Source organism: Neoarius graeffei, chromosome 11, assembly GCF_027579695.1.
Source record: "Neoarius graeffei isolate fNeoGra1 chromosome 11, fNeoGra1.pri, whole genome shotgun sequence".
NCBI lineage: Eukaryota > Metazoa > Chordata > Actinopteri > Siluriformes > Ariidae > Neoarius > Neoarius graeffei.
In genome coordinates, this window is record NC_083579.1 from 48,016,041 (window position 1) to 48,024,045 (window position 8,005).

The window sequence follows — 8,005 nt, forward strand, 5'->3', positions numbered from 1 at the left end:
GAGTGAAAAAAGAAAAGGAACACCATGCAAAAGTTTGGGCACCCCAGTACATTTGAGTTCTCAGGTAACTTTTACCAAGGTTCCAGACCTTAATTAGCTTATTGAGCTGTGGCTTGTTCCAATTCTTCATTAGGAAAGGTCAGATGATGCAGATTTCAAAGCTGTATAAATTCTCTGACTCCTCAAACTTGTCCCTAAAATCAACAGCCATGGGCTCCTCTAAGCAACTCCCTCGCATTCTGAATAATAAAATAATTGATGCTCACAAAACAGGAGAAGGCTACAAGAACGTAGCAAAGTGTTTTCAGGTAGCCGTTTCCTCAGATTGTAATGTTATCAAGAAATGGCAGTTAACAGAAACAGTGGAGATCAAGGTGAGGTCTGGAAGATGAAGAAAACTTTCTGAAAGAACTGCTCGTTGGATTGCTAGAAAGGCAAATAAAAACCCCTGTTTGACTGCAAAAGACCTTCAGAAAGATTTACCAGACCCTGGAGTGATGGTGCACTGTTCTACTATGCAGCGACACCTGAACAAATACAACCCCGATTCCAAAAAAGTTGGGACAAAGTACAAATTGTAAATAAAAACGGAATGCAATGATGTGGAAGTTTCAAAATTCCATATTTTATTCAGAATAGAACATAGATGACATATCAAATGTTTAAACTGAGAAAATGTATCATTTAAAGAGAAAAATTAGGTGATTTTAAATTTCATGACAACAACACATCTCAAAAAAGTTGGGACAAGGCCATATTTACCACTGTGAGACATCCCCTTTTCTCTTTACAACAGTCTGTAAATGTCTGGGGACTGAGGAGACAAGTTGCTCAAGTTTAGGGAGAGGAATGTTAACCCATTCTTGTCTAATGTAGGATTCTAGTTGCTCAACTGTCTTAGGTCTTTTTTGTCGTATCTTCCGTTTTATGATGCGGCAAATGTTTTCTATGGGTGAAAGATCTGGACTGCAGGCTGGCCAGTTCAGTACCCGGACCCTTCTTCTATGCAGCCATGATGCTGTAATTGATGCAGTATGTGGTTTGGCATTGTCATGTTGGAAAATGCAAGGTCTTCCCTGAAAGAGACGTCGTCTGGATGGGAGCATATGTTGCTCTAGAACCTGGATATGCCTTTCAGCATTGATGGTGTCTTTCCAGATGTGTAAGCTGCCCATGCCACACACACTAATGCAACCCCATACCATCAGAGATGCAGGCTTCTGAACTGAGCGCTGATAACAACTTGGGTCATCCTTCTCCTGTTTAGTCCGAATGACACGGCGTCCCTGATTTCCATAAAGAACTTCAAATTTTGATTCATCTGACCACAGAACAGTTTTCCACTTTGCCACAGTCCATTTTAAATGAGCCTTGGCCCAGAGAAGACGTCTGCGCTTCTGGATCATGTTTAGATACGGCTTCTTCTTTGAACTATAGAGTTTTAGCTGGCAACAGCGGATGGCACGGTGAATTGTGTTCACAGATAATGTTCTCTGGAAATATTCCTGAGCCCATTTTGTGATTTCCAATGCAGAAGCATGCCTGTATGTGATGCAGTGCCATCTAAGGGCCCGAAGATCACGGGCACCCAGTATGGGTTTCCGGCCTTGACCCTTACGCACAGAGATTCTTCCAGATTCTCTGAATCTTTTGATGATATTATGCACTGTAGATGATATGTTCAAACTCTTTGCAATTTTACACTGTTGAACTCCTTTCTGATATTGCTCCACTATTTGTCGGCGCAGAATTAGGGGGATTGGTGATCTTCTTCCCATCTTTACTTCTGAGAGCCGCTGCCACTCCAAGATGCTCTTTTTATACCCAGTCATGTTAATGACCTATTGCCAATTGACCTAATGAGTTGCAATTTGGTCCTCCAGCTGTTTCTTTTTTGTACCTTTAACTTTTCCAGCCTCTTATTGCCCCTGTTCCAACTTTTTTGAGATGTGTTGCTGTCATGAAATTTCAAATGAGCCAATATTTGGCATGAAATTTCAAAATGTCTCACTTTTGACATTTGATATGTTGTCTATGTTCTATTGTGAATACAATATCAGTTTTTGAGAGTTGTAAATTATTGCATTCCGTTTTTATTTACAATTTGTACTTTGTCCCAACTTTTTTGGAATCGGGGTTGTATGACCTTCATGGGAGAGTCATCAGAAGAAAACCTTTCCTGCATCCTAGCCACAAAATTCAGCGTCTGAAGTTTGCAAATGAACATCTAAATAAGCCTGATGCATTTTGGAAACAAGTCCTGTGGACTGATGAAATCAAAATAGAACTTTTTGGCCACAATGTGCAAAGGTATGTTTGGAGAAAAAAGGGTGCCAAATTCTAGGAAAAGAACACCTCTCCAACTCTGAAGCATGGGTGTGGATCAATCATACTTTGGGGTTGTGTTGCAGCCAGTGGCACAGGGCACATTTCATTGGTCGAAGGAAGCATGGATTCGAATAAATACCAACAAATTCTAGAAGCAAACATCACACTATCTGTAAAAAAGTTGAAGTTTAAAAGAGGATGGGTCCTACAATAAGACGATGATCCAAAACACACCTCAAAATCTACAATGGAATACCTCAAGAGGCACAAGCTGAAGGTTTTGCCCTGGCCCTCACAGTCCCCTGACCTAAACATCATTGAAAATCTGTGGATAGATCTCAAAAGAGCAGTGCATGCAAGACAGCCCAAAAAACTTGTAGAACTGGAAGCCTTTTGCAAGACTGAATGTGTGAAAATCCCTCAGGTAAGAATTGAAAGATAATTAGCTGGCTACAAAAAGTGTTTACAAGCTGTGATACTTGCCAATGGGGGTGTTACTAGGTACTAAACATGCAGGGTGCCCAAACTTTTGCTTTGGGCCCTTTTCCCTTTTTGTCATTTTGAAAATATAAAAGATGAAAATAAAAAAATTGTTTTTGCTTAAAATATAAAGGGAATGAGTCATCTCTAACTTTATGCCTTTTGGAGATCATTTCATCTTCAACTTGCTTAACTGTTCACAGTAACAGCAATTTTGAACAGGGGTGCCCAAACTTTTGCATACCACTGTATATAAAACTCCCACATTTTCAATGGAATGTCAGTTGATAGAATTTCTATTAAATTTCTCTCTATTTCTTACAGAGCACTTTCTTCCATTCCTTCCATCAAATAAACTGTCACAGTAAACTGATTTAATGTTAAAGAGCAACAGAGCCTTATTAATAAAGTCTCATCTCATTATCTCTAGCCGCTTTATCCTGTTCTACAGGGTCGCAGGCAAGCTGGAGCCTATCCCAGCTGACTACGGGCGAAAGGCGGGGTACACCCTGGACAAGTCGCCAGGTCATCACAGGGCTGACACATAGACACAGACAACCATTCACACTCACATTCACACCTACGGTCAATTTAGAGTCACCAGTTAACCTAACCTGCATGTCTTTGGACTGTGGGGGAAACCGGAGCACCCAGAGGAAACCCATGCGGACACGGGGAGGACATGCAAACTCCGCACAGAAAGGCTCTCGCCAGGCATGGGGCTCGAACCCTGCCCTTCTTGCTGTGAGGCGACAGCGCTAACCACTACACCACCGTGTCGCCCTTAATAAAGTCTATTTTTTGTAAATTCGCCCAAATAACTGAGATTATCATTGAAGAAACTTATGTAAAATTAGCATCCCATTCTAGTTTCATACAATAACCTTAACTGCAACCGACTTTAGCCGGTGACGTGACGAAATTCTTCCTCCAGCTCACCCTGTCCAACATTGCCGTATGAAGTTCTTTCCCCTTCAAACCAGTGTCATTCTCAAGGACTTTCTTTGAGGTGATGTTTGGTCGCCCTACTCATCTACACAAATTTGGGGTCCATAGCAGAACTCTACCAGCAGGTTCATTCTGTCTTGACATGTGCCCAGCTAAGCTGAGCTGCCAGTGCCTTATGGTGTCAGAAAGGTGAGGATTGGACTCGTAAATTGCTTTGTTTATGATATGCGCTTTCCAAGAAACATTTTGAACTTTTCTCAGCATGTGCCATCAATTTTCATCGTGAGTTTTTGTTAGTGTCCATGAGTCAGAACCATAGAGGAGAATGGTCTCAACCAATGCCTTGAATAGCCTCATCTTCGTTTTCTTGATCTCCCCAAGACTTTCCTCTCCTGGTATCAACACCATACAATAATTCATACAATAATTAATAAGAAAGTGTGGGTATAAACTTTTGGAGTGATGTCTGGACTTAAATAAGCATATAATGCTTATCGTAAAATTTTGTATAAAGCTTACACTAACTCAAATTTCTCCTGCAGTGGTTTTCTGCACAAACTTTTCTACTTCATTATGAAACATTTCCCTTCATATGAAACAAATGACAGTTAGTTCTGGTCCACTAATTTGATTGGTGGCGTTCCAAGAGTGCTGATATTTAGTATAATATCACTAGGATACTTCACTATTTGTATCACTCCGCTTGTCTGTGTTCGACCCATAAATATCCGTGGAGAGAGAGAGAGATGGATAGATAAATAACTTTATTAATCCCCAAAGGGAAATTGCAGTGTTACATGGAAACCACTGAGACCCTTATTATAAGCCCAGTCAGTCTGTGTGATGGCATGGAACATGCAACACTATCCAGATGTGGCTTCTTGGGAACTATTTTCATCAATGGGGCAAAAAGAAACAAAATATTTGGCAATATTGTGTCTGAAATGTCAGTTTCGTTAAACAATATCACAAGAGAGGAAATGCTGTTGTACTGAATATCAACATTGGCTGTGATTAGTTATCCATCGTAACTAATCACAGCTGTGCTGATATTCAATGCAACAAACAGCATGACCTTGACATGAGTGTGATATTGCTTTTATACAACAGTTCTATCAACAAGAAATTATTCTCAAGTATGTGACATTTTGGACACCATATAATCAAATGTTTAGTTCATTTTTGCAACACAAGCAGAAATAGATCCTGAGCTAGCACATCAGCTAAAGGTGTTCCCAGTAAAGCCAGCATCCCTTTACATCTTCATTTGACAAGCTTTAGTACAGGGGTCACCAAACTTTTTTCTCTGGGGGCCACATTGTCGTTCCTGACTGTGATGGGGGGCCGGGGTCGGGTCAGCTATATAACAGAATTGTATGACCCAGACAAATATGACCACCAGCAGGCCTCATTGTGTAGTAGAAATTACTAGCCTGGCACAGCCATCCCCACTACTATATCCACACTACTATATCAACACTTGATTCCTGGCACATATTTGTTTATCTTTACTAGTGGTTTGCAAAAGTAGTAATTGAGTCTTCACACTTTGTTTTAATTTGAAATACCACAGATATTCCATTTATTTATTTTCTAATAAAAATAACATCAAAGCTGTCAAGGTAAGAAACATCTGCCTAGTTGAGGTGATTGACACTGGCAAAGGTGAGTGGAAAATTATAAATTGTAGGTAGGCCTGTTGATATTATTAATAATATTAATAATAATTGTGTGTAGCACTTAATAAAGGTCAAATAAATAGGCCTATAAAATAAATACATTTTAAAAAACAGTGAAATTATAATAACATGAGCAATAGATCAATAGATCACAGCAGTCGTGCTGTGTCCTGCATGTCATTGCTCTCATCCATGGCCAAAGCAAAAAACTCGAATTCTGACGCTTTCTCATTCAGCCGGTCATACACGTTGTCCCCCAAATCTTCGGTTCGCCTGGTCATAGTAGGTGCGGAGAGACTCGCCACGTTGAGCGCATCCTTCTTGTCGGGACACACCTCCTCGGCCACAGCAAGCATGCATACTTTAACAAAGTCCCCATCAGTAAATGGCTTTCCATGGGTAGCTAGTAGGTGAGCTACCTTATAGCTAGCTCGGACAGCAGCCTGGTTGATCTGGGTTTGGCGAAGGAATACATTCTGTTGTGCAGCCAGTCCGCGTTTCATCCTCCGAATCCTGTCTTCTCTTGTTTGCCCTCGCAAACTAGCATACCCTTTGTGGCGGGTTTCGTAGTGACGACGCAGATTATATTCTTTGAAAACCAACACACTTTCTTTACATACAAGACAAACTGCACGGTCCTTACACTGAACGAAAAAATAATCGGTGGTCCACTGTTCTTTAAAAACTCTGCACTCTCTGTCAGCTTTTCGCTTAGCCATTTTGCTGTCCTGAACACTGACAGTTCTCTGCGCGTGCGCTGCCCGTCACTGCTTGATCGCGAGCATATGACGAAAATTCGGAAAATATGAATAGTTCATTTTATAACTAAATATCAATTTTAATTGATAAAATCAACAAAATGCAAGATGCAGACATGTTATTATTTGCCAAAAAGCAATTAAAAAAAAATAGGCCATGACCATTTTTGGGGATTGCCTCATAGGGCTGGTTCAATTGGTGGGGGGCAGAGGGGCCGGTCAAAGGGGGGTGGTGGGCCGGAGTCGGCCCGTGGGCCATAGTTTGATGACCCCTGCTTTAGTATTTTAAGTCAAAATTTATATTTCTGAAAAGTATAATTTACCGTGTCAGCTGATGATTTTGCGAACACTACTGTAGTAAGTTCTGTCTCAACAAGGAAGTGGTATTCTCTGTGCAGGACAAAGACAAGTGGCATGAGACACACAGTAAAACATCCCAGTGTCCTTATACAGAATATTAGCACTGCTGGAACACCGCTCAACCAATCAAATTAGTGGAGTGGAACTAACTGTTATATAAATGCCATTATACAGCAGTTAGTTCCGGTCCAGTAATTTAATTGGCCGAGTGGCGTTCTAGAAGTGCTGATATTTAGTATAACATCACTCTGCTTGTCAGTGTTCGCCACATAAATATCCATTTCTAGAAACAGGTTGTTCTATTGAAACTGTTAATACACTTATTATGGGCTGTCAGTCAGTCTGTGCATTGGCATGGCAACATGAAACACTATCCAGCTGTCTCTTGTTTGGGAACTATATTCATTAACAGGGCAACTATAAACAAAATCTTTGGCTATATTGTGTCTGAAATGTCAGTTGCTCAACTTTAAGGTCTTTTTTTAATAGAACTGTTGTATAAAAGCAATATCACACAGGCAATCATTGCAGTGGCATTTCAGGTCAGCAATATCGCACAAGCAAGAATGCCGTACTGAATCACAGCCGTGCCAATATAAAATATCTGACACTGCTTTATTGAAATGTCATCAGTAATATCAAAAACATGTGAGCTGAATACATGCCCAGAAATTTTCACTTTGCTGCTCCTATACAGTCGTGTAATCATGTCCCTTGTGTCCTTTTAATTCATTAGTCTTATTTGTAGGTGATATACAGTAATGCTAAGTCAGCTAGTGTTGTGCTTCCATGCTTCCGGAAGAATTTCAAGCTATAAAGATCGTTGTTTTGTCAGCTAAGATTAATTTTAGGCTGGAAATGTTTGTGCATGCACCACTAAGTCAGGCAATAACAACCAAAATAAATAATAATAATAATAATAATAATAATAAAGCATCAGAGAAACTGGAGAAGAAATCACAACAACCTACTGACATCTACTGGTCATTATTTTGCAATGTTAATTGTAACACTGAACATGTAATCAGCGTCATCCAAGATTTGTCATGAAATTCTTAACTGCCTTAAAACAAATCTTTCATCCAACATGTTGATCTATTTTCACTTTAGTCAGTGGTTTCCTACATTACTCACAATACTGTTGAATGACTGCTGAAACACAAGCTTCCACATCATCAACTTTTATGCTAATACCATCGTCATTGTGCTTGTCATCGTGTAGATAGCTAACAAGCTGAGCCGAGTCTCTGCTATAAATCAGCAGCGGAGTCGGAGAACTGCATTGCATTATGGAACACTGAACCCAAAGATTGCTGTCTTCACTACTTCTACACTGGATATCTTATTAAAGTGATGCTGAAAAATGCTACGTGAGAAAAGAAGCTTTGCTCTTTTGTTTATGCTGCACTGACCAAGAAATCACCACAAGAATAGCCAAGGACTTCACAAATA